The sequence below is a fragment of the Tribolium castaneum genome, chromosome 2 (assembly GCF_031307605.1).
Source record: "Tribolium castaneum strain GA2 chromosome 2, icTriCast1.1, whole genome shotgun sequence".
Taxonomy (NCBI): domain Eukaryota; kingdom Metazoa; phylum Arthropoda; class Insecta; order Coleoptera; family Tenebrionidae; genus Tribolium; species Tribolium castaneum.
Window position 1 is genome coordinate 16,546,138 of NC_087395.1, and position 24,251 is coordinate 16,570,388.

Below are 24,251 nucleotides of genomic sequence, written 5' to 3' on the forward strand. Positions count from 1 at the left end.
CAGCGTCCGCCAAATTTTAATTTCGCACCCTTTGAACCATTCTCGAAATAAGCTAAATTCGTCTTTATGTAATTACAAAGCACAGTGATGGATTAACGTGTCTGGGTCTTCAGCCAAGTTTTTGATTTATGCTCATTGCGAGACTACAATTTGATGAGGACAGACACGGCCTTGTACCAAACACAATGCGTTATCGCCGCTTTTTCTAACATCACCCCTCAACCTGTTGATCATTTTTTGTGCACTGATAGTTTCAAGGTGAAGTCTTCAGTGTTCGCAAAAAACTATTACTTAGTGCAATTTTTAACGCAAGTGCTGCGAAACCGGTCAATAAGCAAGAACGCGGTGGTGGTAACATGTTGAGAAAAATTCAAGTGAAAGTTTAAGGGATGGCTCGTGTAATAAAGGAAAATGGTTTTCCGATAAAAGGGGATAAGAAGTAAATGGCGCAGAATTTAATTCAAACTGCAATATTGTTTTTCATTTCAGTAAGTTGGAGAAAAATTGCATAAGGCGGTGGCGGTAACAAGATTAGTAGATTTATGGATTTTAAAGGGTATTACAACATTACATTGTGAGGGTGAGTCACTACTGTTGTCTTTTTGATCTTTAATCAATAAAAAAATCTAGTAAGTAACTAGAAACATCCTAAATAAGTCAATTAATAATTTTTTTGTTTTCTTAAAATATCATACTTTTTTTTCCTGATTTTCGCTGAAAACAAAGCCTCGACTTAAAAATTTGGGGCTGTAGTATTTTTTTGGTTTCCTCTGTTTTTAAGTCGAATCATTCGTAAAAAATGATTTTTGCTGAAAACAAAGCTTACCAAAAGGGTCTTCGGCTGTAAAAAGTTAGTGAACCCATAATTACTTCTTAGAGACTTAGTATTTGTTTTTTAGAAATACAGGGTGATTCAAAAGTGACAAACTCTCGTATGGTGTTAAAAGACCAAAAATGAAGTCAGTTTTTTTTCAAACAACTTAATTTTGATATATTTTTGAATTTGTTTTCTTTAGCAACGGTACAGGTTCTCCTCTATTGTTTCCTGTAATGTCGAATTTAATTTATTGTTAAATTTGCAAGTTTTTTAATAGTTTTGTACATCATAAGTCATTAATTTTTAACAGGATTTTTTTAATGTTCCAAAAGCTGTCGTTTTCGCTAACTGAATTTTAAAAAATGTGATCTGAAGCACCAAAAACTTACCTAGAAAATTTAACTTTGAAGAGCTATATCTCGTGAAAAAAGGCTCAAAGGATTTTTGTCATAGGAACTTTTAATTCAGTTTAATGTCCTTTTTCAGCACCCGAGAGATTGTACGGTGCTTTTGAATAACCTTGTATTTAAGTATTACGTTTATTTTTCTGATTTTTGCTGAAAACAACTTTTGCAAAAGGCTTTCGACAAAAAAAACTAGTAAATTGACGCTCATTTCTTAGGGCTTTTGTGAATATTTTAGTTTTTTCAAAATATTTTGCAATTTGTTTCGCTTTTGGGCGAGTCATTTGTAAAATTTTCCCTATTTTTAAATCTTTTATTTAACTTGTTTTGTCTGTTTGTCTGTTTCATATTTTCCGAGCCAAATTTGAAAGAGTTCTTGTCTGAATGAACTGAATTTTTGCATATTTACGTAATCTGTGTGACAATGCAATTCTTTATAGCGAATTACCCCCTAAAGGAGTTAAATGACGTGTTTACGTTTTAGATTAGGTTAAAAAACGAAAAAAGAAGAAATATTCTCCATTCTCCTTTGATAGAAAAACATATTTTTTTACTTTTTAGTGCATTTTTTAAATAATAGCTTAATTTTATTTTTTATAATTATTTCCTGACAATAAAGCTTACGAAAAAGGCCTTTAATTGTAAAAAATAGTGAACCTATACTATCAATTTTTAAGGCCCATATAAATTTTTTATTTATTCAAAATTTTGTGCTGTTGTCTGGTTTTCAGGCGAATGTTTTTTGCTGAAAACAAAGCTTACTCAAATGGCGTTAGACAGTAAAAATAAATTAGTGAATTTCTTAGGGCTTTAATAATTATTTTTCGATTTTGGTTTCACAAATTGTTCATTGTGAAACCGAAAGTAGTTTCACAAAGAGAACTTTTGTGACTTAAGTGTAGCACTCATTCTATTGGAGCACTCCTTTGTCGTGCTCCAAAACCATTTGTGCCACAACAGAACGTCTTATAAAACTCGTATCAAAATATACTATTTTCTATTTTAGTTTCACAAATTGTTCCTTTTAGTAAATTTTTAGGAGTTGTATTGTCAGTGCTGGGCTGGATGTCATCAGTCATCACTGGAACCTAGTGTATGATCTGTCAACAGCATCAAGTGGTTTATTGATAAAGCCCGAATAATCAACAAAATTAAGAGGAAATAGTTTGAACAGATTTTGATAAGTTAAACTAAATAAAAAATCTACAAAAATAGAAAGTAGAAAAAATTGTATATTGCACTCGTTTTATAAGACTTAATTGTGGCACTCATTCTCCTTCGTCGTGCTCCAAAACCGCCATAGAATGTCTTATAAAACTCTTATAATAATTTAATAATTTACTACTAGAAATTGTTCAGAATTTTGCAAAAATCTTTATTCGACAAAGAACTGTAGAGGGAAAATACACCAAGCCACTAGTAGCTACCTCAATAATCTTTCCGAATTCAATGTTTTTACAAAGACCATTTAATTTATTGATAATACAAATAATTATCGACAGCAGAATCCATGTCAACGTTATCAGAATAAAATTTTTATATTCTATAAAGAAAAAAAAACTGTTGATTGTGACATAATTTTCAGATTTTTCATTTACATATCAAAATTTCGTGAATTTGGTAAGAAATTTAGTAAAATATAAACACTGAATTTTCTATCTATATTTTTGCTAATTGTTAACTGTCTCTTTAATTTGTACTTTTTGCAAAAAAAATTATGACTTCTTGAAAAGTGAAGTGTATTCGATCCTTTAGTGCACGTCCAAACGACCCAAATTTCAAGTGTTAAAAAAATAAGGTGGGAAACCTTTCTCGCCACCCGTTCAAATTTGCATAATGCGTCCAGAGTGGAAATTATTTTCGCCTAGACCCTAGACGAACATATTTATAGCGACGTGGTCACCGCCATAAGTATAATTTAATTAATTCGGATAGTGTTTTTGCGGCATAATGTCGGTACGAGGAAATTACGTGAAAAGCTTGATGCGCCGTTTGGGTCCTGGACTGAGCTCCTGCCGAACATAACGAAAGTGTCGTTATGTTCCGTGTGGCTTTTAATGCGGGATGTATTCAGACTGGCGGTGAAATATCGCGCGAATAAAAATTAAACGTGCTTTGAAATTCGTGCTCCCTCCGGACGGGGGACTTAGTTACCTCCGCAGGACTTTTATTTATTTAATGCAAACCGTGACCGGTCATTTATATTGGGGACGGGATAAATTTGGGAAAAAAGCACGTTCGGAATTAATTGTGGCCCGGCATGGACATCATGACGCCATGCAAAAGCTGCACCGAACATAATTCAATTGTCACTTAAACCGTTTCAAGCTTTTGCGTTTTCAAGAGGCGGCAAATTTGTTAAAATAAAAATTTTACGGTTCACTAGCCGCGCGCAATCTTCGCCATGCAAATTGAGAATAAATACGCTAATTTGCATTTAAGCAAATTTCAGTTAACCGCCGTAACGATAATTGCACGTTACGTTCTAATTTCCCCAAACAAAGAAAAAATTGTTAATAAAATGGCATTCTAATTGTTACGACACAGCCGTTCGTGTTATTGGCCAGTCGTTAAGACAAAAGTCTGCGAAAAGAGCGTGTAATGTTCGACTAATTTGATTCTGGGGGTGGCTGTGGCGGCGGCGAATAAAAGATCCGATTGCCGTGATGGAAAAATTGATTTCGCCGTGAGGGACGCCGCCACCGCCACCGCCGCCGTCACCACAAGAACGAATTACGGTCGGAGGAAACGGATATTAAACGGGCGACGCATACGAGTCGCAGCGGCGGAGGTGCCAGGATAAGAAAAAATGCGGGATATCCTGCCGAAAATTACTATTGCTCGAGGAACGATTAAATTAGAAAATAATCAAATGTCTTCGACTGCAACGCAAATCTACTTGTAAAAAGTTTGCTATAAAAATGTAAAATAGCAACGTGGTTGTGGTCGTTTTGTTGCAATTGCGTATTTTCTTTATGGACGAGTAATAAGTCAAATTTTATGCCCTGTTTAGTCTAGACGAGTTTCTTTTTTCTAAACGCATCTTCAAATGCTTTCAATGTAATCACTTTAAAATCCGGGTTTTTCCATTTTCTTTGATAAATAAAATATCACGCATTTTTGCACCGAAGTGGTAAATTGGTAAATATGACAATATCCTGAGTGCCCAAGTGTAAGAAACGCAACATCTCAAATACGAATTCGGTTTTTCTAATCAAACGAACCTTTCATATAATTTTTAGATATAGGTAACTGACCACGACCAGTTGTTTCAATGTCGCGTTAAATGTAAACTTCAGGTTAAACTCAAAAACTTATTTCTAAACCCGAAATAACCCGACTCTTGAGTTAACTTGACTTTTTCTAACTCAGACCTAAAGTAGGAATAGAGTTAAACTAATTTATGTCATGTGTTAAAAGCGTAGAAGTGTTCTATCTCAGAATTGGGTTTGTATGATGTGAATACCTATAGTGACCATGAGGAACGTGTGAACTGTCAACAATTTTGAAAATTAGTATTCACATAATTTTTTTCAATAATCTTGTTTATCACTCGGTTTATCGCTACAACAGAAGAGTTATTGGAAAAAATTGAAAATGTGATATATTTGAGATGTAATATATTTAAGCCTATATTAAAGAAATAAATAACCATTATAGATGTAGGTGTGAGTATAAAACAGTTACTACATTACTTTGAATCACTTCGCTAACACAATCAAAAAAGGGTGACAAATTATGCATTTCCTTTCTCAATATTTCTTCTACCGCTAAATCTACAGCAGAAAGTTCCTGAATTTTGCAAGAGGTTCTACCAGTACCAGTTTGTCTTATTATTACTTTTTTTATAATCGATTACACTGGTTTACGCAGTTTCACTCCTTGTCTGTTGCCACAAATTAATTCCATATACTTTTGGAGTGTAGATTCCAAATCTGACGCCCAAATTTCCTGAATTTCCAAAATCAGCTCGAGTTTTCATTTTAGAGTTTATGAAATGATTTTGAGGCAACAAAACAGTAGATTCCAAAAAAGCTGATAGAAAAATTCTGTTTGCACATTTAAAATTAGCGTCCAACAATTGGGGTGTTCAGTACTATGATAAGTCCATTTAGACAAGTTTTGAGTTACGAAGTTCGGAGCTTTGCTGATATTTTGCAAATCTGTTTTAGATTGGAGTCGTATAGTTTTTAGGTAATGACTAAAAGACAATGTAAACTATACAGCAACATAGTTAGAACATTGTAATATTTTGTTTAAAAAATAAATAAATAAAAGTTAGTATAAAACGCGAACTGAGACATTTTTTTTAAATTAGAAGCTTTTCAATTTTTAGCCCGTTAAAGTTTTGTCCATCCAACGTTAATATTATCTTTTATCCTCTCTTTTTTTCCTAAAATCTTTTTTCCACATAACTTATAGTCCGGAAGCTTTACATTAGAAGATTATTTTTAATGTAAATAGGTATACCTACCTACTTACAGCGTTCTAGCGAACGGGACTCTAGGGGTAGCAACCCTTAAAAGTTTTTATTTTTTTATATTTCCTCCATCAGGAAATGTTCAAAAATTATTGAAACTTTTACAATAGTCTTTAAGAGTGATGTAAATATATAATTTTTTTAATTGCTGTTTTTAAATCGAAACACCTTTGACCCCAAGAGCCAGAACGAACCATTATTTTAACATTTTTGCTCAATAAAAACCACTCTCTTAAAAATACTGTCTTTAAATTTATACAACACACATGAAATGAAATGTCAGATGTAATTTATAATTTTTTATATTACTATACAATTAATATTAATTTGTAGATTTGTAGAGAAGAAACGACTGATGGACTTATATCATTATTGCACTGAACAAATGTTCACAAATTTTCAGTGTTATAACAAAACTTGTTTAATAACATCTAAAAAAACACTCTATTGCAAAACCAATAATTGCATTTGAACGAAAAGATTTTATAGCATATGTTTCTATATTTTTCTCAAAATGACAAAAATTGGACTTGTTTCTTTATAACACTGAACACCCCAATTATTTCACGACAGAAAAAAGTCTTTTAGACAACAGATATTACGTACTGTAAACTTGTGTTACCTTTGATCTTTGATTTTTTTATATTTTTAAATTGTTGAAGCAAGCATTTTTTGTCTCTCATCAACCCGACCAAACTAAGTGCGTTTTTATTAGTAATTTCTCCACTTTTCTTGCATTCAGTAATATTTTTTTGGAGAACTAATGTTATTACTTGCACCCCCGATTTGTCAGAGTTTGCTCTTCGCTTTTTGCTTCCGCCACTGTCGACATTAACTTCTGATGTTGCTTCTGACTAGTAATATTTTAATACAGATTACTGAACGACCTCAAATTCACAATTGGAAGTTTGTCTAATCATAATACGCGGTATTTGATACATTTTTTGTACCAAACAGGTCCCAACAAAACAGCATTTATCGCTGATTTGAGATTAATTGAGTAATTATTTAACTATAACTTAACGTTAAATTTAGGTTCACTCAGAGTTGTTTCACTCACTATTGAAATAATGGGCCTTGTAAATTGTGAAAAAAATATTAAAAATATCTTAAAATCAACCATCAAGCACGCAAAAATTCTTCATTTATTGGCACTACGAAAACTTTCAGTGAACACAAGTTTGGAAAACACAAACTTTCATACGCGACTCTAATCGGTAAACAACTTGATGAGTTAAACAATTTCCAAGGGCGAAAATTTTTCAGCACTCATAAAAATAAAATGTAAAAACGGGAAGATGATTTATTGTGGAATTAGTTTTTATGAGCAAGGTGTGGGTGAGTAAAACAAGCTTGAACGCTTTAAAAATGAAACATCCTCTGCTAATTTAGCAGTGGAGAGAAAATCATTGATATCGATCAAACAGTGCCTGAAAGCAACGAGATAAGAGCAGCATCCCCTAAATAAAATTTGACACGTGACTTGTGTTCAGCTCACTGGTCTCTAAATTGTAATTACAATTTTTGACTTGAACTGAAAGTGAAAAAACTCTTTTGTGGGGGCCAAGTTCGGGTCAAATTCCTGGCTGGAAGGGTGCTGACACGCCACGCTTTAATAACCTAATACGTATTCAAAATATGTACGGGGCTATAGTTTAAGGGGCGATTAAAGCATGCTCCGCAATATTCCAGTACCGATTAGTGGAGTCAACAGGTTTTGAAATCTTGTGTCGATAGCTGTCGTAAATTATTACAAAATTTGGAAATGTTTCGGGATAATGGCATCACAACAGGGATTAAATTTTTTCACAGCCACTGCAAATATTCGTATTTTCCTGCTGTGTGTAAATGAAAATTTTTCCATTTGAATTTTTAAATAATCCAATATGCACGTCCATTTCCACCGCATAAAAACACAAAGCGCTCTAATATTAAAAAATAGACCCGAAAATTATTCGCAAAGTGTCGAGATATATCGTCCGACATTATTTCGGTGTAAGTTCATTTTCGTTTCCCTTTTCCTCTCTTTGCCGTACCTAATTTTTCTCTCCCTGTCACATCCAGACGCACACCAGTGTAAATTTCTCTCTATCTCGTGTTGTTTGAATAACGTGTAATCTGCATTGTGGAATTTCATGTTTGCTCTAGTTTGGTAATCGCTGTCAGATGACGCGAGCCTTATTTATGGCCCAAATGAACTCCTCGTGAAATAATTTCCATTCGAAATAAAATAGATTTCGTGCCAAGCTTCCGAAATTATTTTTACCGGAAAGTGGGTATCTATCCACCACATATTCTCCCAACCGATAAATCTCTCCAACCCCGGCGACACATTTATCTTGAGAATACTCGCGAATTTATATCATGCAGGGTAACTCATACATTAATAAATACGCCTCCAAAATATTACCAAACTGCGATAAGACGCGAAATTAAAACGCACCTAATACCGACGACTTTTTCTCCCAAAGATGATTTATTGTCTGCGCTTTGACTATTAGCAGGAGCGCTGCTTCGCATGATTACGCGGAATGTGCCGCAGTTTACATAAAATTACATGCAAAATTGCCCATGAAACTGGGGTAATATGGAGAAATTAATTACGACTTGCCATAAGTCGCACTTATTTGCACATTCATAAATCAACCACACAATGCAATTACTTCAAATCTGCGTCAAAAAATAACAGTTTTGCCTAGTTGTGGCAAATTTCTTTGGCATTCTGGACGTGCGTCAGACAAGTGATCCCGACATTTCTCAGTGTTAGTCGACATCCGGAAAGATTCTGAAATATTAGTCGGATGACTCCGCCAAAAATAAACGTCAGTAGAAATCTTCAGGTAGCTACTGCACACGCAGCCCGGTTACTAACCGTCGCCTGCGAAGCCCCAGATAAAAGACAAAAAGTCGGAAAAAACAACCACCGAAAGAATAAGAGATTTAAGCCAAGAAAATCCTCTCTTTGTTGGAGCGACCGCTTCCTGATGGCCATTGCAACAAAACGTCTCGTTTGCTCTCGCCCCACACATAAAAAAATAAACATCGTGGGTCACAAAAGCAAAAAATAAGAACCGCCAACGTACTCAGAATAATTTGTTTAAAAGGGTCTCCCGGGTGCAGCTCGTGCTCGTCGCCACATATTAGTAACTCCACAGGTCGTATACCTAACACGTATTTCATTAAATTTGAACGATAAATGGGGATCGCCGGTGAGAATACGGCAAACATTATGGATGAGATCCTGCTTATAATAGCCGTAGGTTTAATGTTTATTTAAAAAGGGTTCGACCGCATTCGACCACTTCGCTTCCGACAGGAATCGGCCGCGATAACGGCTATCATATCTGACCCATTGATCCGTCGGCGGCTAATAAACCACCCCCGAGTGTGTCCCACTTTTAGTCGACAACGTAAAATAAAAAAATATATTACGCCAGGCCACTTTTATTGTTGACATCCAGACAAAAACTTTAATTGCCCCATTTACCGGACAAGTACGGTCCTGAGTGCACAGCGCGCTCTCTGCACAATTTACCGGTTGGTTTTATCCACCCCTTTTGCTATCTAGCCCAAATTAACATCGACAAGGACGCAGCCACAAATGCGGAAAGGACATGTTGGGGTTTTTTCGACGACTATGACAGCAGAGTGGAAAGTTTCAACCGGAAAATTAGAAATCACCGACGAGCTTGAAAAGTAAATTAACTAGAACTCGCTAACTGCTGTTTTACCTGCTTCATATTACATACAAAATCTTTCATTTATTGTCTCCTTTTTACTTTTTCTTGAAATGTTTCATCCACCAATGCGAGATCATTGTTCCAACACAGTACAATGCCGGGAAATTAAAATTAGCCTTGACCTATCTGGTCCTGGTCCAAAATTTCTGCGTATTTAAGAACTTATTTATTAATCTGAGACGCCGAATATAAATTTAGAATATTTAGATATGCAATAAACATGAACAACATAGGTGTAGGCCAATTATTATGCTTGTACATAAACACAACCATTTCTCATGTTTTGTTTAACTTTTCAAATTATTTATTAGAATAAAAAATATTGCGTTAATGCTTTGTTAACACTATACTAAGTACAATGTTTTTTTAAATGATTCTCATCTAGTCGTCTCTGAATTTCCCATGAAAAATCAGAACTGCCGCTTTGTAGAAGTAATGACAGGCATTTAGACACCGAACAGGTCTCCAATTCATAAATAAGCATCGACAATAAAAGTGTTTTCTTACACAGTGTAACAATTTAGTTGCATTTTAACGGAATTTTTAAAATTAATTAATTGACAATTTGTAAATTTTACAACTGACAGTTTTGACATCTATTGTTAGAGAATTCAATTCGGAAGTAAAATTACCGTTGGGGGCGCCACTGAGCTAGGTCGAAAACAGTAACCATAAATGGCGGGAAAATGTTTATTCGGATATTTTGAGCGTTGTACGAATTTTGGGGCTTCACAATTATTACATTGCCTATGCGGAATGATTATTTCATCTTTGATGCAAGAAACTTATGTTGACAAATGAGAGATGACGAGGAAAACACGAATAACGAATGACTGTTTGGTTCACTTTCTTTATTGTAAAATTATTACAAAGACATTGAAAAGCCTACCTTTTGGCATAATTTACGTTTAAATGTATCAGCAGTTGTTAATCTTTATTGTAGTTTTGTAGATTTACCGCAACATTTCATGATTTTTTTCAGTGGAAAATTCTAACCTAAAATTCATAACACTTCACTAATTTATTGGTTTCTTGAGCCAAACTTTGTGTTCGCTGTGATCCATTACTTATAATCTTTAATTAGACAACTGTTTGATTACACTTTGTAATCAAAATTTAAATATTTTTCACTTTTTATCCACTTTCAAGTTCCAACAATAAACACATTATACCATGAAAAACTATAGAACCAAAGTCAACGCTAGTATTTACCACCACGTACTTTTAAAGTAATTCTTTCTATTGTAAGTAATTAACACTATACACGCAAAATTGTTGAACAATTCATTAAATGTCAGTTAAATGTGGCATTACGAAAATTTCTTTACTGTTTTCGACATAGTTCAAAAGTCATCACCAGAGGGCGTCTAGTTAATTTTATTTCCGAATTGAACAGAGCAATACAAATTTTTTATATGTAACCTAATTTCAAAGTTAACTAGATGAGAATCATTTAAAAACACATTGTACTTATTATAACGTAATAACGTAAAAAAATTTTAACTAACACACCTGTCTCATGTCTTAAACTTAAAGAAGTTTACGAATAAAATGCGTTTTTAAACACCAAAACAGAAAATTACTTTGGTTTCCCTTAATCATTTTGATTTAAGTCAAACTAAGTCGCTTACCATGAAAGTTAACATTAAAAAATTAAAGAAATATGTACTATAGAAAAAGATGGGTAAGTGTAGAAAAAACGATAACTTTATTTTATAGTTACTAACAATAGTACGAGTGTGGAAACATAAGCTTAAAGTTCGAGGGCTGTCGTTAAGCAACGAGCGTATGCGAGTTACATACTTAGGCACTCGAGAACTTTTCGCATAGTCCAATTTTTTTTGTTGGAACATTTTAATTTAAAACACGCTGCTAACGGAAACTTGATTTAAAATAGGAAAAAAGCATAATAATAGTAATATAATAATAATAATAATAATAATAATAATATTATTATTAATTAATTAATATTATTATTATTATTATTATTATTATTATTATTATTAGTAAATAATTATATTTAATTCTTATTATTATTATAAAGAACGTTAAAAATGATACCAACAAAAATGCTTTTAACAAATTTTAAACGACTTAGCTCATAGATAAACTAGTTTGACGTGACATTAATTGATTTCTTGACTTTCTAAATTTTTTTGGAAAATACAGCAAACTACAAGTCAGTACTTGCTGCTTAGATTTTTTGTTTCCGGCTTTAACAAGGTAAGCTTGCTATACTCTTGTATTTTGAGACAGTGTTTCTGGACTTGTAGTTACTGTACGCTGATTTAATTTAACCAAGATTTAGTATATTTTATTACAGTTTAAAAACCTTGGCATTTTTGAGGCTGAAAGTATAAAATGTGCAACTGTTGTGCAATAAATTAAATGCTCTTTCTACCGCAACAATTAACGCCAGAATTTCGTTGTCTTGTCGACATTATCATAAATTCCCTCTGCTTTCTGATATTTTTACCGAAATACTAAGCGTTTCCATTAAAAATAACGCAAAGTACACCTCGGCGAGTCAACAAACAACAACGCAACGTTCGCTGGGAGTAAAAGTACAAAATCAGCCAGGTTGTATCCTGGTTTGTTTTCCTCATTTTTGTGTTTTTTGTTTCCGTATTTTAATATAATTATCCGAGAGCAGTCCGTGCTCCGTTATCAAAACAGTTTACAGTTTGTTCCGTGCTTTTCGCGCGCAGCAGCAAAACCCGAAAATGTTTATCTGATTTACGTTGTTGTTTTAATAACAACGCCGCTCAAGAAATGTTTTTTGTTCGCTGGAATAGAAAGGCCCGGAATCGGCATTGTTGTGAAGACAATGCCAATGGCTGTACGTTTTGGAATCAATCCACGAATTCCTAGAAACTTGGCATTGTTGCACACAGCGCACCATAATTTCGTTGTTTTCAGGTCGGGTCGCTCCGTGGAGGAAAAATTATGGCCCGCCCGCACTTCGGCCAATTAAAGAGCTTTGTTGGTTTCGCAAACTGGAGAATCGGTCGTTATTTTAAGACTTTGTAAATGCTTTTGCACTGTGTGTGTGTGTGAAGGGCTTTGATTTTTGTAAGGGGAGTCGTTGCTGAAAAATTGCAGTCACGCGATTCGGCTGCCTTTCAGTCGGGAAAGCACTTCTTCGAGCGCCGTTTTATTAACGTTCGATGCAAATGTCGAAAAAGTACATCCATAACGCGGCTATCAAATTATTGGAATCGGATATCGAAACGGTAAATGTTGCGATGTTTAGATATCGAATTTATTTATGTTTATGTTAAGCCGAATATAACTGGGGCGCTTTCAGATAACGCCCATCTATTATTAGGATCGTGATGCGAACGCATAAATCTGGAAGAATTGGCCGTGATAAATTTTTAAATTAATTAAAAGTCCGGTCCCCTCGCTTAACTATTTTATGTACAATACGTTCCAATTTCCCTCGACAGCCGGAATTATTGATTCGGTCGTAATTTCGCAAAAGAAAAGGACAATAAGTTTTAGATAGATGTGTGTCATTGAGTGGACAAAAAGTTTGAGAAATGTCATTTTTACTCCGTGTAATTCTTCGGAAAAATTGCTCTTCAGGGAACTTTCCAATACAACAGAAGGATATCAATTATCATTATTGGAAAAGCGCCCACAACCCAAGTGGAGCTTTCCGAGTTAAAATTTCAGAAGTAATAAAAAGTGCTATTTCCCGTCAGTGTTCCGATGTTAGCAACGAACGGAAAATAAAAAATTCACCCTTATTAAATATTAAGTCATGTCAGGCCAAGCTACAACTTTCACTACCCCAATTAATTGCTGAAAAAATACCAAGCAATAAATCTTGTCCCTAAAATACATTTAAATTAGGTAAAACATCGAACGCATTGATTTTCCCTTATCGTAATCCGAAACGGTCTGACAAAAACTCACGCACGCCCTTTGCCGTAAACAACCCCATCTCAGCCCTCCATCATCCTCTCCCCTGACCGCATTAATACATTCCCTGTCCGAAATTTTTTCGAAACGTTTATTTACAACGTCTCGCCGCAACTCCGGTCGTTAGCCGAGCGAGGGCCAAAAATCATACTCCCGCATTTTCGCGTCTCGGGAAAACTGGGACCCACTTGTTTGCGCAAATTAACTTTGTTTGCCGGAATTAACGGGGAATTAGTTAGTTTGAAACGACAATTTGCGACGACGGATACACTTATACTCGAAGTCGAAAATGCCTCCGGACGATAATCTTTAAGCCGCTTTCGGACGATCGCGACGCCGGCCGGCTCAGGACCAATGACTTTCAAACATCAATTAGCGGTAATGGGAACGGATTCGCAGGAGTGTCATACACATTTTTTCGGGACGGCGATAAGTTTAATCGAGTTTTAGATGAGTTACATACGAATTTTTAGGCGCTGGTTAGATTGCAAACTCAAACTTTGTTGCATCAACATGCAGGCAAACTTTGTGATAAATTTAATGCAGTGGACGTTCTGTTATCTCTTCACCATGCCCTTACAACGTCCAGAATCAATTTAATTAACGAGAGATGTTGGCTTGCTAAACATCAGAAAATAATCAAAAGGAAATTAAAAAGCAATTTACTATTTGGAAATAAAATTATCGTTGAGGGCGCCACTGAGCTGGGTTGAAAACAGTAACCATAAATGGCGGGAAAATGTTTATCCGGATATTTTGAGCATTGTACGAATTTTGGGTTTTACAATTATTGCATTGCTTATGCGGAATGACTATTACATCTTTGGTCCCAGAAACGAATTTTGACAAATTAAAGATGACGAGGAAAACACGAATAACGAATGACTGTTTGGTTCGCTTTCTTTATTGGAAAATTATTACAAAGACAGTGAAAAGCCTACATTTTGAAACAATTTATGTTTAAATGAATCAGCAGTTGTTAATCTTAATTGTAGTTTTGTAGATTTACCGACGTATTTATTGATTTTTTCAGTGGTCAGGTCAGGTCAGGTCACACACTGATTTCTTGAGTCCAACATGTGTTCGCTGTGATCCATTACTTATAGTGCTTAATTATACAACTGTTTAATAAACAATAACACTTTGTAATCAGTTTTTTATTTTTTTACTTTTAATCCACTTTCAAATTCCAACAGTAAACTCTTTGTCACGAAAAACCGCAGAACGAAAGTCAAAACTAGTATTTACCGTCACATACTTTAAAAGGAATTGTCTCTAATGTAAGTAATTAACACTATACACGCAAAATTGTTGAAGAATTCATTAAATGTCAATTAAATGTAGAATTATTATACGAAAAATTCGTTACTGTTTTCGACATAGTTCAAAAGTCATCACCAGAGAGCGTCTAGTTAATTTTATTTCCGAATAATAAGTACGATTCTAGCCTCCAGATTTTAGGTTTCTGGCCAAATATTTTTCCAGAGTTTTTAACACCCTATGCAAATACTAATTAGCTCTCTTAATTTATTCAAGGAAAAAAAAAACAAAGGATTGCGGGGATTACTTGTCGCTTTGCTTGTCTCCCTTTTTCTGCTAACTTACAACTTAGATGGAAATTCAACATGATTTAGCTAAATGTTGGCGTAAAAGAGCAAAATGATCAGATTTTCGTCTTTAGCAAACTTCGAAAGGGTTTTTATGGAGTTGGAAGAAGAGACTTGTTACTTTCCGGGTCTTTATCCAAAAAACCGGCGAATAAATAAAAATAAAATAAAGTGCCTCCGTTTATGGTACGGTTCCGGAAGTGGGAAAAGCGAGAATCAATGTGGTTGTTTACGAGAGGTCGTAGGCGAATGCGTGAGCGTTATTCGGAGATGATTACGTTTCGGTCTCGTTAAATTTAGAAGAGATTAACGATAAAACGGAATTGTGTGAAAATCGATACAGTTATCGCGATAAAATATTCGATAAGGTTTTTGTGACTAGTTAAATTAATTTCCCAACAACATATGTTTCACTGAGCAATATTTACGTTAGGTGTTAACGCACACATTCCCCTGCTAAACTGACGGTCTGGGAAAAATAATGTCTTACTTCACCTCAGTGCTTTAATCATTTCCATATTTAATATGTTTCAAAGTATCACAGTGAAACCTTGCTATCTTATCATAAGCAAACATCAGCATTATTACAGCAGTATTTTTTTCACAAAATAGGCACCTGGCAAATATTTGCGTACGGTATCTAATCATTTTCGAAATTTAATTAACTCTGCGATCAAATAACCTCGCTGCAATTATGATGGGCGAAAAAATGCAGCCCCTCATCATCGATTTCGAATATATTATTTTCGTGAGTTAATTGCTCGCCAACAAGGCCGGCAATAAATATGCCGAGGGATTTATTCCGGGGAAATATTTAAATAATGAATCGACGAATTTGAGAGCACGAACGATTAGGCGCCCGCTACATGAATACAAACCAACGGCAACATCAAGCGTCTCGTAACGAGAAAACAGAGGCTAATAACACCAACGAACGTCTTATTTCCCCGACAAGTGTTCGTTTCGAAAAAGCAGTCGTTTGTTCGTCGCTCACGAGATCGCACTTCCGGTCGTCTCGACGACAATTCCGGCGTCCCCTCGAGGACCGAGTCTTCGTCCGAAAGTCAATCGTGCAATTCGAGCGATCCCACGACCGGACCTTGCCGCGGAAAAAGCGCCCGGACTCATTACAACCAACTGATTTTCCGGAGGAAATCGATTGAGAAAAACCCAATCTGTTTTCGTGTTGTCTTGATGGCGCACACACGATGATGTTCTAGTCGCTATGTAAATGTAATCTCGAACATCATTGTTAACATAAGCAGTTAATAAACAACGGTTTATTACTACGGGTGTTTTAGCACGGTTTTGTGTACCACATAAATCAAATATTTTTCATACAAATACTCTAAATAGCGCAGTGGATTATTTTAGTCTGAAAAAGGACGATTTTCGGGACACTTTGAAGTTGATGAAAACAGGAAATCTGTTTGTGATGTTATTTCACTTTTAATGTTTCCTAGAAATTTTCCGCTGACGCTACGAAAACAGGACAAATTTGATTAAAAATTGCATTAAAAATCTAACCTTCAACTACATTGTACTTATATTATTTTACAACAGCTTTCAACAACGATTGATGGTGGATGTGTTTGGATTTGGACGTAACTAAAATAAAAATATAAATAAAATAAAATATGACTAAACAATAATAATTAATAACATTTAAAGAAAGGGCCGTAAAGTGGTCTCTCTGTAACTCAAATGCCATTCTTTTTGTTCAAAAAGACTTTGTATATTAATCATTCTTAATGAAAATACAGTATTTTTTTCAAAATGAATACAGCTATCCTTAAATTATTTGTCTGTGATAAACCAAGCTTGCTTTCGTTAACAAAAAACGATATTTGAGGAATTGTTATATGTTATTTCGTTTTTATATTTTATTCTTTTTTATAATATGTATGTTTATGTTATCTGTTTCTGTTTCTTTTTTAGCAATTAAATCTTCTAAAATAAGTGAGTTTCTGGTTCAAAAATAATCCAAATCGCTCTAAATTGGCTTACACACTAGATAAAATAAATTAAAAACTGATTTAAAGTCAGTTCGCAGGCTGTAGGTATACATTATGTATGTAGGAACACTCTCAATTTATTTGTTTCATACACATAATACTGAATGAACCAAAAGAAAGGCAAAAAAATAAAACAGGTTGTTTTTATTTTTTAAATGCTATATTTTGACACGAAAATGGCATTTCTAACGTCATTCGTTTTTGAGTAATGACATATTTTTAAATGACAACTACGTTTGCCCGAAATCAAAATGACGAAAATAGGAAAATTCGCTTTAAAATATAGAAGTTTCAAAAAATATATAGAAGATTTAATTAAATAATTTATTACAAATTACATTAATTACTAATTACTATAATACATTAAAAGTTAACATAAATTATACATACATAGTGATAAATTAAAACAATTAAATAAAATAAGAACAATTAAACTTCATTTTAAATTATATGACATCGTTTTTCTTTACATTACTTATACAGAGTGGTCCATAACTCGCTCCACATCGGGAAGATGAATGATAGTAAAAGCAATTCTGAAAGTTCTGCGTTTAGAAGATAAGAACGTTTGAAAGTATCTAATCCAAGGCTTCGCTCGCAAAATATAAAAGATTTTGCTTCTATATTTTAGGAACACAGAAGACATAGACGATTTTAGTTAAATATGAGTAGACTTCTATTAAATATAGAAAGTCTGGCAACCCTAATGACAACTGACACTTTTGATTGTATTAGATAAAACACATTTTTGTCTTACTAGTAAGTATAATATATTCAAAAAAAAATAAAATAAAAAAAAGTTATAAAGGCTTTATCTTTTCGTTCTTGCTTATTTATGAGAAATGATTTTTTTTTATTTCCAATATTTAAGTGTCATGTTATGTGTTTTCATGCTAATTATACAGAAAAAAATCATAAAAAACAATTACTACTTATAAAATTATTTAAGAACAAAAAAAGCCCATTATTATGTTTAATTGTCAATATTGTGTTTCTTTTATTAATTTGTTTTTATTTTTGATATCTTTTTTTAAAAATGTATTTTATGTAAAACAGTAAATAAAACATGAGCTGTCATTTAAAAAAATAATGTAGCATTTAAACGATAAAATCTTCCTGTTTCGAGTATTTTTTTAATGACTATAACAACAAAAATGTGAATTTTGCGCGTTACTTTTGGTGTAGTCATACCCTTACATAAGACAATTTGATAATAATTATCAAAATTTGTCAATTAACCTGAATAATTCTTTTAAAATGAGATAACTGTTAAATTAATATTTTTGATCGATATCGAATAGATGATAAAAACACGTTAGAAGTACCAAATAGAAGCACAGGTTTCGTAAAATCTTGCTTATCAGTTATCACTTATCAGGGATAAAAACTGATAATACAATGGATGTTTCCATGTTTTTTTTATCAATTTTTGAAGTTAAGGCAAGTTTGGGGGTGCATTCGTGTATTAGTGATTTTCTGCAAGTTAAACCGCTTGTCTTTTTTGAATTTTATATTGGGCTAAGCTCTTGCAATATTGTACCGAATGAATTTCCAGAATTGTATTTTCGTGCAATTTCTACAAAATTGGATCAGTTTCTCGCATTTTGTTTATTAGAGAATCGTGATCAGACAGTGTGGCAAAGAATCATCACTCGAGTAGAGCTCGCGCTCTATTTTGTAGAAAACAACATTTCATTTGCTCATTTCCAGCGATAATCCTCAAATTATCGGCATGTTTACAGGATTATGTGGTTTTTGACGAGGCGCGTTGATTTTATCCATCTCCTCGTAAAAATAAAGCGTTCGTTGTGAGTACACTTATTTTTTATTGTCGGTGCGCCACTTAGAAAGTTTCCCAAAGAAATGTCAACGAGTATTTTGGCTTCTTTCTTTCAATTATTCATGAAATTGCTACAATACGACAGCGGGAAAGAGAATATTGAATTTAAATTTCGGCCTTAACCTGAAATTGGCTATACATAAAAAGGGCGATTTTTCCTTATTTTCGCGTCCTAGTCGCCGCCGATCTTGGAATTATGTGTGCAGAGTGCGTAGGCCGGAAACTTCCACATTTGACTTTTCACTCCGGAAATCAGTATAAATATTTAATCCGGAGCGAAAAATCAAATTATTCCGACCTCAATTTCAGACATTACGAGCAGGCTGTTCCAATTCCGGTTCCCCTCGGCGGTTGTGCATCGTCCGGGGCGGCGGGCGGAACAGCCTCCGTCCAGGTATTTTCTGTCCTCCTGTCGCGACTAATTGGAAACGCGAGTCCGGAAACGCGCCCGGATTTTTTGATGTATCACGCAAGGCGGTCGCGTGCTTTTTCAGCTTCATAAGTGCGATTATAATTGATGTTTGCGCAAAAACGAAATAAATCACCGCCGGAAAGAATAAACTCGGCTCCGGCGGTCCTTAAATCATCGCTCATTTCTCCATCGAATTTACGACGTCCTTGCAATTTGTTGCAAAATCGAGTGTCCTCGAGCGGCATACAAGACACTCCAAACTCCCGTGAGTTATTTCCTCCCCCCAGTTTATTGCGAACACTGTCAGAAACATTTTAAATCAAAACCGACGTCTTGTGGACTCGCTACTCTCTCATTTGGCAAAAATAAGCGCTCTATGTTTACGTGAACATGTGCTGTCAATGACGACCTCATAAATTGCGAGCAGCACGCGACAGATACGAATTTATTAACACTCGAGATTTTCGCACTGGACACCATCGCGCACTTGGACCCGTTTCCCATAGATTAGGCGTGTTTTCAGGAAATTCATCGAAACCGTCTGCGCTCCATGCCAACTGTGATGATGAATACAGGTGCGGACGCGGACGTCAGCGCCTCCATTTTCCACATATTTCCACTCCAAATTGGCCCAAAATCAAAAAGCTTCCTCAAGTTTTATGTAAAACCGTTTAAAATCGTCCGGATCATTAGTTAGTGGCTTAATCCGGCCGTGGCGGCGATAAAAACGGCTCAACATTGAGGGATTAATAAAAAACGGGCCGTTTCATCTGTGAGCCGGAGCAGATGTCGTGTTTTTTTGTCGTGCGGACGAAACAAGGTCACCGCGGATATTCCGGTGATGGGCCGTGTGTGTGTGTTTTAATCCGGGGGCGGATTGCGATTATTTCCAAGCGACGATGATGACGCTATGCGCTTACCATACGCAGGCCGACCGGATGACACTTCCCGAAGGGATGTTTGAAGTGTCAGCGGACCGTAATCCTGCCTCCCGCAACGTTAATACCAGGGACCGACTATAACATAGTGCTCGGTAATGCCGCAACGACGGCTATTGTTCCACGAGAAAAATTAGAGGATGTATGAGGAGAGGTTAATTAGCGAAAACGGTCGCAAGGGTGGTGAAAAAATTTAATAAAACATGGCGCGTTATTCTTATCTACGTTATTTGTTTAACGATATGAATATGTAAAGTGGTTTCTGGAGTAATTATAACAGAAAGCTTAGCTAGGTTTTATAATATCGTCATCATTCCAATTAGTTTACTAAATACGTGTTGGAGTTCCAATTCATTTTAATATTATTATTAATCATTTGGTTGATCTGATTACCAATAATTGGCACCTTGTCAAAATTCTAATTGGGCTAATTTGTTGGCACTAAGGGCTAATCACTTCATTTTCTGCTTCATCGTAACCAGTAATAGTTGGCACAGTCTCGGTAATTAATTCCGAACTGAAGTCGGTAGGTGAGATGTCATTCTACCCACAGAAGCTTTTTGAGAACTTGACTTGATTCATTTATAAATTGTAAAAAAAAACTACAACATGCCCGACAAGTTAAAAAAATCAAGCATTAGGATATGCTCATAAGATCGTCGAGAAATAACTTTCTACTGATAAGAAAAATTGCTAAGCAGTTTTTTTATACTTTAATAATTCAAAAACTATCAGCTCTATGAAACGACACTCGGTATGTTCGGAATTTCCGAATTTTTTTAGATGATTTTTGGATAATTTCCGGGCGTTTTGGGCTGATAGACAAACGACAGGTACTTTGTTTTAAAAATTTCGCTTAAAAATGCTTTGGAAACATTCAAAAAATCTTAACAACTTATCGAAGAACATTTTAACTATGTATCATGTTCTTCGTAGAATTTCATGTACTGAAAACTATTTCATTTTATTTTATTATTTAATTTTATTTATTTATTTTATTTATTTATTTAATTCAATGTTAATTGTTAATTTATTTAATTGTTATTTTTTAACTCTTACGTCCATAGGAAAACTAAAAATCACAACGTAGTCACTATTTAGTTATCTACCCAAAGTATAATGAGTTGAAGTCAGTAATAATTGGAGATTTTTGACAAACCAAGCAAGCAAGTGAAAGTAATTCAATAGTATACTATTATACGAGTTTTATAAGATGTTGTGGCACGAATGACTTTGGAGCACGACGAAGGAGTGCTCCAATAGAATAAGCGCCACAATGAAGTCTTATAAAACGAGTGTAATATATTATTTTTTCTACTGTCTATTTTTGTTGTTTGTTTTGTTTAGTTTAACTTTTCATAATCTGTTCAAACTATTTCTTCTTAATTTTGTTAATTAATTTTGTTAATTAATCAATAAACGACTTGACGCTGTTGACAGATCATACACTAAATTATAGTGGGGGCTGATGATACCTAACCCAGCACTGCCAATACAACTCATCAAAATTTACCAAAAAGGAGTTACACAAAAGTTCTCTTTGTGAAACTATTTTCAGTAAAACTTTAGAAGTAGAAAAACTTTTATGATTATAGGAAAGTATTTTGTTATAAAGATAAGCATCTCTTTATGAATATACACTTTTAGGTTCCTCAATTTTGGTATTTATTTCATTATTTTTCATATCAACGAATTTCACATACAGGCTTTTTTATAAATTCCATCTGTTAAAAAAATGCTTAAAACAAGATTATTTTTTAATTCAAAATTTTTAGGATTTATTAGCTATATGATAAGTCGACGAACTTTACAGCTAAAGAATAGAATATTGACATTTTAGATAAAAGTTCAATAAAACATTTCTATTTTCTACGGTACCTATCTACGTTATATCATTTGCAAATTCTTATCTTTGTGTATCATTTATTAGATAGCTCAGATTTTTTAATAACCGGTAATTCACAGTCTTGAGTATTTTCGAATTTTTCGATCGTCAAAATCTATTTTTGGACACTAACTTTCAACACCAAATTCCAGATGTGATCCGGGTATATAATTAATTTCGTACTTGTGACAGCAATGATAGATATTTGGGGGATTTTCGAATTGATAGGCGCAAAATCATAATTTATGGTTACGTTTGTTTGGAGAATGGCTTTAAATGCTGGCAGCATGTGCGTTAGAATTAGAACCTTCCAGCAATTCATCTTTACTCCCTAATCAACTCCTTAGTATTTTTTTTACGTGTAAAATCTGTTATTTATTTAGTGGTAGCCGTATTCATGCGGACTTTTCTTGTTTACTTTCAGGTCAAGAAGAAAACCCTACTCTCCATACGCAGTGGCGAAGTTTTTCCCGATAATCCCTCGGGTATAAATCTTCCCGTTTCACGAAAAGGTCAAAGCGAGCGCCGATGGAATTGTACTAATGGGTCTTGGTACGGGTGTGTGGAAGGAGCGCAAAGTGCGATAAGGACGATTCGGAAGTAAAATTTGGTGCGAAAGCGAAATTAGCCTTATTAAAATGCCTCTGTCCTCGTTCTCCTCCGTCCTTAATATGGGCTCTCAATTCCCAATTATCTCATCTTTCGTTTGTCGGAATAATCAAAGCGAGCAACTAATTACTAACAAGTTTAAATCTGTCATCGGGCACGGTAGCCGGCGTGCACTGAGACGAAACGGTTTATTTAAAACGTCAACAGCGCTCCGAAAAAACGCCCGCACTCTCGCACACATGATGCCGATAAGCCTTCCTATTCTTTCAGCGAGGCTGAGCGATTTTCAGATTTCTAATGTTTTTGTGCGGGAGAAAAAACGCGCGTTCCGGTGACGACGCCGTTTATTTTTACATTCGTTCGGAGCGAGGCTTCCGTTTTTACCCCGAAACGCGGACATCTGCTTAAGGAGATGATCGTCGGCATGGTTTAAAAAGCAACCGGGAAACAATGCCCGATTTTTACGACTGAAATCAGACCGGAATCGTTCCGGGGCGAAGAAAAACACTGACGATCGCACGATTCCGGCGCGGATGAGGTGAGGAAAACGTCGCGTGTTAATGGCCGCAAATCGGACGATTTTAACGATAAATCCACATAACTTGGAAGTGTTAACGTGGCGCTTATTAAAATCGCCCAAATGATAACATTTTACAGCTTGCTTTTACAACATTTCCAAAAATGCATTTTTCATCCCTACGACCACTTTATCTGAATTTTTTGAAATAAAAGCTCTGTGATGCTCACAACATTAACCACATTATTGCACCCTTTCGCGCGTATGATTAATGAGTTTCCTTCTCTTGACATTTTAACTTGTACGCACATAAATCCTTGAAATCTGTATTATGCTCTTGATTGTTTCGGAGGGAAAACCATTTTAGAATATTTCCCTGACCACGGTCAAGCCGGCTATTTTCGGCGCTTCCTTCATCGCGTAAATTAGCCGAACCCATCGGCCAACCACTTGGTGCAATGAATCTTTAACTGACGTCGCGTAAAATCACTTGTATAGGTTAAAATAAACACACGAGTTTAGTAGGTAAATATCTTCCCGCGATAATGTTATTCCACATTGGTACTTTATTCCGTCGTAAAATCGCAGACGCAAAGTTTCTTTGATGTGTGCTCAAGCAGTGGCACATTGTTTGGGCAGCGACGTGCCGCAGGGTTCATTAACTTAATGGCTCGAAAGCTCAAGATTGAATTTTTCTCGCTTCGAGAGGACACCATCACGAGAACCGGCAACGCTGCTCTACATAACTGCCTGTTATCAGTTTAAGCTGAGCAAACAATAGTGAAATCGGGAAAAACGCCACTAGAAAGAGGCACGAGCTTTCGCGCAAAGCTCCGTCTCAACAGGTAACGCTGAATTACGAGCCGCATTAATTCGCAAAAAAACTGCCATCGGGTCGCACACGCAACTTTGCAAATATTGATCGTAATGTGATTTATAAAAGGAGGTCGGCGCGAATTAAGGGATGCGTCAAAATAAATTTTAAAGTGCGCTTGGACAACTTCTGTTTACTTTTGCCAGATTCGCACAGCGAAACTTTCGCCGATAGTGAATGGCATTA

At 35.0% G+C, this 24,251-nt stretch overlaps 1 protein-coding gene and 1 long non-coding RNA gene across 8 annotated transcripts in view; one reads left to right on the forward strand and one right to left on the reverse strand.

Moving 5' to 3' along the window:
- Window positions 1-24,251, reverse strand: part of LOC660275 (CUGBP Elav-like family member 1) — a 202,027-nt gene that overhangs the window by 61,151 nt on the left and 116,625 nt on the right. The window lies entirely within an intron of this gene.
- On the forward strand, window positions 130-23,339 carry LOC135265504 (uncharacterized). The gene is made up of 3 exons (XR_010333225.1): window positions 130-439; window positions 490-580; window positions 22,490-23,339. It is a non-coding gene; the product is annotated as an uncharacterized LOC135265504 (long non-coding RNA).